This window comes from Gossypium raimondii, chromosome 6, assembly GCF_025698545.1.
Source record: "Gossypium raimondii isolate GPD5lz chromosome 6, ASM2569854v1, whole genome shotgun sequence".
Classification (NCBI taxonomy): Eukaryota; Viridiplantae; Streptophyta; class Magnoliopsida; order Malvales; family Malvaceae; genus Gossypium; species Gossypium raimondii.
The window spans coordinates 16,967,022-16,976,299 of record NC_068570.1 but is presented as its reverse complement, the minus strand read 5'-3'; the positions used below and the strand labels follow the sequence as shown (position 1 = coordinate 16,976,299).

The window sequence follows — 9,278 nt, the reverse complement described above, 5'->3', positions numbered from 1 at the left end:
GGGGCTGATTTCTCTTTTTTAGGGTTTTATTTTTTCTATTTATATAAGATTCTAAACTGTGCCGTTTGAATGCTTGGAGAGCTGCACATTTTTGTCTTAATAGGCATTTTATGCAATTAGTCCCTCCAATTCTGTGGACATTCGGTCACTCTTTTATTTTGGCCACATAATTTGGCGCCCGTTCCAACCTAGTCCTGCGCAAAACGATGCGCATAAGGGAAGGGGAATTTTCACAATCGGCCCCTTGATTTTGAGCACGTTTCATTTCAGTCATCGGCAATCCCTTTTTATTTATTTACAGTTTGGACCCCTGGATTTTGATTTGATTTTAATTTCATCCTTTAGTTCATTTAATTAATTTATTTTTTTGAAAAAAGAAAAGGGGAGTTCCTCTATTATTTATTTTAAGTTATATATATATATATAAATATATATATATTTATTATTTACCTAATATCTTTCTTATTATTTGTATTATTTGATTTAAGTCATTATATATGCTCATACTAGACCTGTCCATGGGCCGGGACGGGCCGGGTTCGGGCCGGGCCCACACAAAATTTCAGCCCGTTTACTAGGCCCGGGCCCGCCCGAAATATGGGCCTGAGATTTTGCCCAGGCCCGGCCCGAAGAAAAAATATGGGCCCGAGCTCGGACCGGCCCGGCCCGTTTTTAATTAAAATTAAAATTAAAATTAAAATTATTTTTTAATAAAATTAAAATTAATTGTTATTAAAATTAATTGTTAGTAAAATTATCAAATTGTTAATTGTTAATTGTATTAATTGTTGTAATAAAATCTAACATTTGATTAGTAAATTTATCAAATTATTAATTGTATTAATTGTATTAATTGTTGTAATAAAATCTAATTGTTGTAATAAAATCTAACATTTGATTAGTAAATTTATCAAATTATTAATTGTATTAATTGTATTAATTGTTGTAACAAAATCTAACATTTGATTAGTAAAACAAACTTGATGTTTTATTATTATTATTTTGTAACACTAGTTAAGGAAATGAAAGTAAATAAACTTAAAATAAAAAACTATTATATTTTAAAAATAAAAAATATATATATTTAATATTTTTCGGGCCGGGCCGGGCCGGGCTCGGGCCAAAAAAATCTTGCCCGAGGCCCGGCCCATTTTTTAAACGGGCCTAAAATTTTGCCCAAGCCCATATTTCGAGCCTATATTTTTACCCAAACCCTCCCATATTTTGGGCGGGCCGCCCGGCCCATGGACAGGTCTAGCTCATACATACTTTTTTTATAATTTATATACATGTACATATTCTTTATTTATTTTAAATATATATATTTTTTATATTTCATATTCTCTACATGCATATATATATATATATATATACTTATATATTTACATATTTTAATTCATATACTTATATATGTATGTACATACTTACGTTATTTTATTTTATAATATACATATTTATATCTTTTTGTCTTTATATAATATATATATATACACACATGCGCATGTTATTTATATATATGTAATTATGTTTTCATTTTTTATAATTTTATACATACACATATATATACGTATAGACATACATATTTTCATTATATATATATACTTACATAGCTTTTTTGTATTTTAAATTTTTAAATTCATACATACATTTTATAATTTTATTCATTTCTTTATTATCATTATTGTTTTACTTTATGTTTGTTTATTTATTTATTTATGTGTCCATTATTATTTTAAAAATGTTTTAGTTTTTTATTTTGTTTATTTACTTGTTATTGTGTATAATTGATTTTTTGTTATTTTTGCTCGTATTATTTTTACTCGCATTATCGTAATTGTTATTCTGTCACATCAATTTTTACCCGAATTCGTAAAAAAGGAAAATTTTAGAAATAAAGGCAATACTCGATACTTGGGATCTTCGAGAGAATTGGGCCCTAACGTGCTGGGTTCAAATTTTTTTGTTGAATCTAAATAATCGAGAATGCTCTTTAATAAAATGCATAAATAAAAACTCATTATCGGGATTTCAATATGTTGTGTCCTAACGCATTGGATATGACACGTGGTTTTCTCGATACGAGGATTTTTCGAAAATAAAGGTAATGTTCCGTATTTAGAAAATTCGAGAGATCGTGCCCTAACTTACTGAGCTTCGATTTTTCTCACGTCGATCCTAAATAACCGAATATCCTTTAAAAATTAAAATAAATAAGGTTTAAATAAAAAATAAAGGCAAGCTTACTCTCAAAATACGAGGTGTCGTGTCCTAACTCACTGGATGTGACATCTTGTTACTTCGAGATAAGGAGGCATTTTTCATTTTGATTTGTTCGGGTATTTTAAAATAACACAATATAAAGAGGGATTGTATTTTTAAATTCTTTTCAAGTTTTTTAATTTTCGACATCAAGATATTAAATAATCAACTAGGTACCAATTTTGGGCGTTACGAGGGTGCTAATCCTTCCTCGTGCGTAACCGACTCCCGAACTCGTTTTCTGAATTTCGTAGACCAAAATCGTTGTTTTAATAAAAATTAAATCGTTTATTAAAAACAACCACTTTTTGAGGTGACCCGATCACACCTCATTAAAAAAGGATTGGTGGCGACTCTCGTTTTCATTCTATTTTCAAAATCCAAGTCGACCCCTTTTTATCAAAAAAATGGTGTCAACAACGCCGCTACTACCAATAGAGACAATCAAAAGCGGCGTCGTTTTAATGAACATTCCACCAAAGAAGAAAAGCAGACGATGCCGTATTGCCGAAATCTTTGCGGCGTTTACTTAAAAGCGCCACTAAATCAGTATCCTGAAATAAAACGAAGCCATTTTACTTAGTCTAGTTCTGGCGTTTCTTAATATGCGCCGCTACATCCGAACCGTTTCCGGCGTTTTTTAACATTTCGCCACTAAAGCATAAAAAGGAAACAACAAAACGGTACCGTTTTGCTCAAAATTTTTCCTCAAATTAGATATCTTTACCGGCGTTTCTCCAATAACGCCACTATATCCCAATATTTGCGGCGTCTTTTACAATGCGCCACTAAAGAAATAAAATGAAGCAATAAAACGGTAGCGTTTTGTCCAAATTTTTTCCTCAAATTAGTTATATTTACCGGCGTTTCCCTGAAAACGCCGCTAATTCAATCTTTTCCGGCGTTTTTTACAATGCGCTGCTAAAGAAATAAAATGAAAAAACAAAACGGTACTGTTTTGCTCAGATTTTTTCCTCAAATTCGTTATCTTTACAGGCGTTTCTAAGAAAACGCTGCTATATTCCAATTGTTTGCTGCGTTTTTGTGGAAGCGCCACTAAAGTCATAAAGTAACCAAAAAACGGAGCCGTTTTGCAAACAAGTTTTGTGGCGTTGAGGTAAAAACGCCGCTATTGCAGGTCAATTACGGCGTTCCTATTTCTTGCGCCACTAATAATCATTTATTGCGGCGTTTGTCTCTGGACACCGCTAAAACTCTATTTTTTGCGGCGTTTTTTGTTTAAACGCCGCTAAGACTGCCGCTAAAGACCTGTTTTGGTGTAGTGTGTTCTCTTGAATCTGAATGCAGAAAAAAATTGCAGTTTAGTTTAAGTATTAAGAGTAGCAGCAGTGTAAATATTCAAATCCTAATGCAACCCTTAAAAAGCTAAGTTTAAAAAACTTATACACTTGAAACCTTTGTTGCTTACAAACAACTATAATCCCAAATTAATTTATAATCCTTTCATTAAATTACCCATATTTCATTGTCATCATCCAGTATGCCTATATCAAACATATATTGACACTTCAACGCATGCATAATTAGAAATCAGCCAAATTTTATACTACCGCACTACCAAAACAGCCAATCATGTCACCTTTTGCCAAGTATGCAAACAACTATAATCCCAGATTAATTTATAACCCTTTAATTAAATTACCCATATTTCATTGTCATCGGCTGGTTTGTCCCTATATCAAACATATATTGACACTTCAAGCACATGCATATGCAGCAAATAGCCCAGTTTTATAATATTGCACTACTAAAAAAATGTGTAAATTTGCTTCCATGAAGCATATCATAGCCAAGCAAATTCATTGCATCCATACAGTGGTCCAAACAAAATATGAAACAAAAAGATTAGAGATACATAAAATAATAACCTGAGATTCCTTTGTAGCAGCAGTAATAACCGAAGATACGTTAGGATTTGCAGCACACCATACGATTGCAAGTTGAGCTAATGGTATACCAAGTTCATCAACAATTGGCTTCAGTCCATTAACTTTCCTCAACATATCATCAATTAGTGATCGGTTAGCAAGATTCTACACAAGAAAACAACATAGCTTAGTTGCTTACTCATGGCATATAGGGAAGGATTTTCAGATTAGTCTCATAGAAATAATTAACAGATGCTACAACAGAGACCAGAGATTTATCAGATTAGTCCACTATACAGTTGAGTTTTTGATCTTTTTGTTTTGTTTTCGGATACAGACACCAAAGATTTATCAACTGTAAACGTGCAAGAAATTATATTTATTACAAGCACATATGCATAAACAAGATGTTAGATTCGTAAGAAGCACAAAACATAGTGAACCATAGCCTAAAATCAATCACATTGAAAAGAATATATCCTTACGAGGAAAAAGGAACCTAGAAGACTACAAGCGGTTATGTTCAACACTTAAAATTGAGACAAAAAGATTAATAAAGCATACAAAATCAAAAGTAACAAATCAAATGTGAAGTGATTCTTACTTTGAAATTTTCCAAAGCAAACCGACTGTTAGGTGGTATATTTCCTTTGTTGTATTTTCCAGTAAGCACTCCAGAAGCAAGCGGACTCCAACCTCTCAGCTACTCCCCATGCTTCCGTAATCTGTTGTGCAGACCACTCACTTGTCCCCCAATAAAATGCCCACCCTTATCAATCACATAATTCATTGCCCTCATAGTCTCCTCAATTGGAGTCTGTGTGTCTGGCCTGTAACCAAATATCAAAGTAATGCATTCATGTCAAGTTTCCAGAAAAAGAAAACTCCTAGAACTTAAGACTCCCAAAAATTGATCAGAGAAATTATCCAGACGAAAACAAGACTTCAATCCACAAAGAATCGTAAAAGAGCCTTACATTGTTACATATGATAGATTATACACTACTCCACATGTAAAACATTCAACTAAATGGTTACATGGTACTTTTGCCTCAACTAAACCTATATCCAAAACCACACATCAGAATTCCTCGACAAACAAGCCATAATAAGACCCAGAAATATTGAAAATCGAACATCTTGAAGATTATAGATGCTACTTTTTAAGTAACTTCAGATCAAAACTAAAATCCAAAAATCAAGTGACTTTAGATCAAAATTAAAATCCAAGAAAAGAGAAACAACATAAAACAAATATTCAAACAAAAGCAAGAAAAATTGTATAAAATGAATTGATCTAATGAAACAGAAACTCCAAAAAATGAGAATGCAATAGATCAGAAGTTCTCCGCAGTTGTCAAGATTATTAATCAGCTATTCATTTTTAATGCATGGACAGTATCCTCAGAGACCATTTCACAATTAAAACTCCTGCTTGGCCACGACAAAACAGAAAGTTCAGCCACAGAACTTCTTGCTTAGAAATTAAAATCCACCATGTAATTATGACATTATAAACTCAATCATACTTTATCATTATATGAAGCACTTGCCGCTTCTGTTGATGTTGGCGAAAGATGCCAAGATGCCAAGATGAAAGTCTGCGAAAGATCTGAGCGGGTGGAGGTTTGGTTCGGTGGCAACTTCTGTTGATGTTGGGAGGGAGAGGGAGAGGGAGAGGGAGAGGGTGGGGTAGAGATCGATTTCTGCTGGGAAAGGTAAAACAGAGACCGATTAGCTAATTCTTGCTTTTGGAAGGGATTAGAAATCGGCGTTGAAGCAGAGAAAATGAGGATTGCGTCCGTAATGTAATAGGCCTATATTAGGGCAATACATCCAACCAAACATGGGATTAAGTGGGTCTCACGAAATAGGGGTGTAATGGCTAATCCATTACACCCAACCAAACATGGTGTAACTCTTAAGTATCTACCCAATTACACATGTTTTTTTTTTAGATTTAATGCAAATGAAGATTTTTTGGAGAGAATAAATGGATATAAATGGAGAATATTAAAGACTTACATTTCAACTATGTGTTAATTTCAAGAATTACGTAATGTTTTTAATTATGTAGTGATTCAAATACTTATGTAATATTTTTAATTATGTAGTGATTCAATTCAGGTAATTTGAGTAATTCGGTTAATTCGGTTAATTTTTAACCAAAAATAAAAATCATACAATTTTCGGTTAATTTGATTAACCGACCTAATTAACCGAAAAAATTTCGGTTCGGTTAATTTTTTTTGAAAAAATTTCGGTTCGGTTAACGGTTAAAAATTTTGAAAGGCCAGTTAATTCGGTTATAACTGTTTCGGGTCGGTTAACCAAATGCACACCCCTAATCTCAATGAGGGAAAGAGTTCTATATTAAGTCAATATTATAAGCTTTTCCTACCTATTCTATGTCCTGCTTTTTACTTCCCAAAACTCTTTGTCATGAGTTAGAAAGAATTATGAATAGGTTTTGGTGGCAGAAAAGTGCTACTCGTAAGAGTATGCATTGGTGTAGTTGGTTTGAATTAAGTAAACCTAAGGATCAAGGGGGAATGAGTTTTCATGACCTCTGTAAATTAAATATTACCCTTTTTGGCAAAGCAGGGTTGAAGATTTATAGTTAAGCCAGATTCATTAGCTGTCAGTATTTTTAAAGCTAAATATTTCCCGCATACAAGCTTTTGGAATGCTCATTTGGGAACAAACCCATCGTATGTATGGCGTAGTATTTTTGCAGCTAGAAAGGTTTTGGAAGATGGTATGGGTTGGAGAGTGGGTTCGAGTACAAATATCTCGATATGGAGAGATAGTTGGCTTCCTACATGGGCGAGGAAAAATTTCGTAACACGGTGGTTAATAATTCAGTTTCTATAGATCACAACTCAAAAAGCTGGAAAGAGGAAGTCATTACTAGTGTGTTTACTTTGGAGGAAGCTAAGGCCATCAAGTGCACCCCTTTATCCCACTCGGTTGAAGAAGACATGATTGTATGAGGGGTGACAGCTCCGGCGAGTATTCTATCCGTAGTGGCTACAGGACCCTCATCGACCATCGACCATCAAAATACAGAGGAAAGCTCCTAAGATTATAGTGCAGTTTACAAAAAAATTATGGCTCCTAGACATACCTTCTAAAATTAAAATCACTATTTGAAGACTAATACATAATATGATCCCTACTGCATATATCCTATACAATAGGTGAATTGCGCTTTATCCTTTATGTCCAAGGTGTGGCTTGTTTCCAGAATCAGCCATGCATGCCATTCTGAAGTGTGGACCTGCAAATGAAGTATGGAGTCAATTGGGTTCATACTGGGTAACAGATCCTTATTGTGATAGTTTGAGGGATTGAATAGCTTATAGTTTTCAGTCAAATGATGCTACTGGTTGTAGTAAAATTTTGATTATGATGTGGTTGTTGTGGCATGCTCGCAATCAATTTGTGATGAAGGGTAAACAACAATAAATTCAGGAGATAAGAACAAAAATTGAAAGCTTTATAATGGAGAGTTCAGTGATTAAAGAGAGATTACCTGAAAAGTAGAGATCAATGTTGTCAAGTGGTTGCCCCCTGAAAGAGCAGTTGTAAAGATTAATTTTGATGCAGCGTTTAAACAAAATCTACATCAGTCTTGCTCAGGTTTCGTCATCAGAAATAATTTAGGGTTGGTTATGGGAAATGGGTCGATTCTGAATAGTAACGTTGCAGATGCTTTCTCGGTTGAGGCTTTGGCATGTCTTCAATCCTTAACCTTTGTTAAGGAAATGGGGTTCTCACAGGAGGTGGTTGAGGGGGACTCTAGAATGACTATAACGAAGGCTCGTAGAGGGGTCACGGATAGATCTGTGATTGGAATTTTTATTGAAGATATTAGAACGATGGCCTTTAACTTTATTTCTATTTTCTTTCAACATGTTGATCGAGATTCAAATATTGTTGCTCATACAATTGCTAAAAATGGTTTTAAGCTGGGCAACTCTCAATTCTGGGTTGAAGTACCTCATAAAGCAGCTGAGATGGTTGACAAAGATCGATGGTCATTGCAGCTTCCTGAAGGGACTTGATCGACGATTGCTTGCGACCTCTAGACTAGAAGACGATCAGAGTTTCGGGTTTGGATGGTTTCTATTTGGAGGAGAAGATGGAAGGTCACCTTCTGCTGATGAATCGTTTTCCTCTGCACCGAGGCAGTTTTTCTTCTTTTCTTCGGCTTTTGTTTTCTTATCCTTGCTGTTTATTGTTTGTTACTTTACAGCTGTTTGTTCGTTCCCCAAATGACCGAAAAGACAAACACGTATCTATGGGGGTTGCTGGTTTTGCTTTTTCCTTGAATGCAATTTCTGCCTCGGCATTTTACTTCAAAAAAATAAAATAAAAAATAAGTATATCAAATTTAAATAATTGTTTCTAATTAATATTTTCAATTAATCATTTAATTTCTTATATACTCTCAATAAATTATGAAATCTCCAATACTTAATCTCATTCCAAAACCTTTTATCTATTTTTTATTGAATTTCATTTCAAAATCTCCTTTTTTATTAACTTTCAATATTATATTTTTTTGGTAGAAAAGAGACAATATTAAGCTATTACAATAATCAAATCATAAATTAAAAGAATCTAGATCCATTACGATTTTTAACCAACAAATCTCTAATTAAAACTAGCGAACTATAAATAAACAGAACCAAAAGTCCCTTGTATCAGCACAACTTCATTTTAATCTCTCGAATATAAATACATTTTCTTAACCCTTTCTTATGTACACTTTTGTTTTCATTTATAGCTTAAATATCAATTTTAATTTGAAGATTTTAAGTCTACTTCCAACTTTTTTCTCATCATAACAATTAATAATCTTTACGTTTTCCTTTTCACGATAAGAGGAAAATGAACTTTTCATTTAGCACTTTATTTTTACATATTGAAGTTCATGGTATTCATTGTTAAATAATTCATATTTAACATTCAATTAAATATTTCTAAAAGAATAAAAATCATTCAATGCATTAGCATTGAAAGTATTTAAACTTAGCCCTTTCTAATCCCAAATTTCATTTCTTTTAATTATTAAAATTTGTATTATTCAATTTAATGATTTTTGAACATCAAGAATGTGACATT

At 33.1% G+C, this 9,278-nt stretch overlaps 1 long non-coding RNA gene across 2 annotated transcripts; it reads right to left on the bottom strand.

Moving 5' to 3' along the window:
- Positions 1 to 2,814: 2,814 nt before the first annotated feature.
- On the bottom strand, positions 2,815 to 8,484 carry LOC105772706 (uncharacterized). Of its 2 annotated transcripts, none has more exons than XR_008196637.1 (5): positions 7,684 to 8,484; positions 5,678 to 7,428; positions 4,753 to 4,978; positions 4,149 to 4,313; positions 2,815 to 3,557 (listed from the first exon to the last, which is right to left on the bottom strand). It is a non-coding gene; the product is annotated as an uncharacterized LOC105772706 (long non-coding RNA). The 2 variants fall into 2 exon arrangements; XR_008196638.1 differs by having other exon boundaries at positions 7,072 to 7,428; positions 7,684 to 8,471.
- Between the last annotated feature and the right edge of the window lie 794 nt (positions 8,485 to 9,278).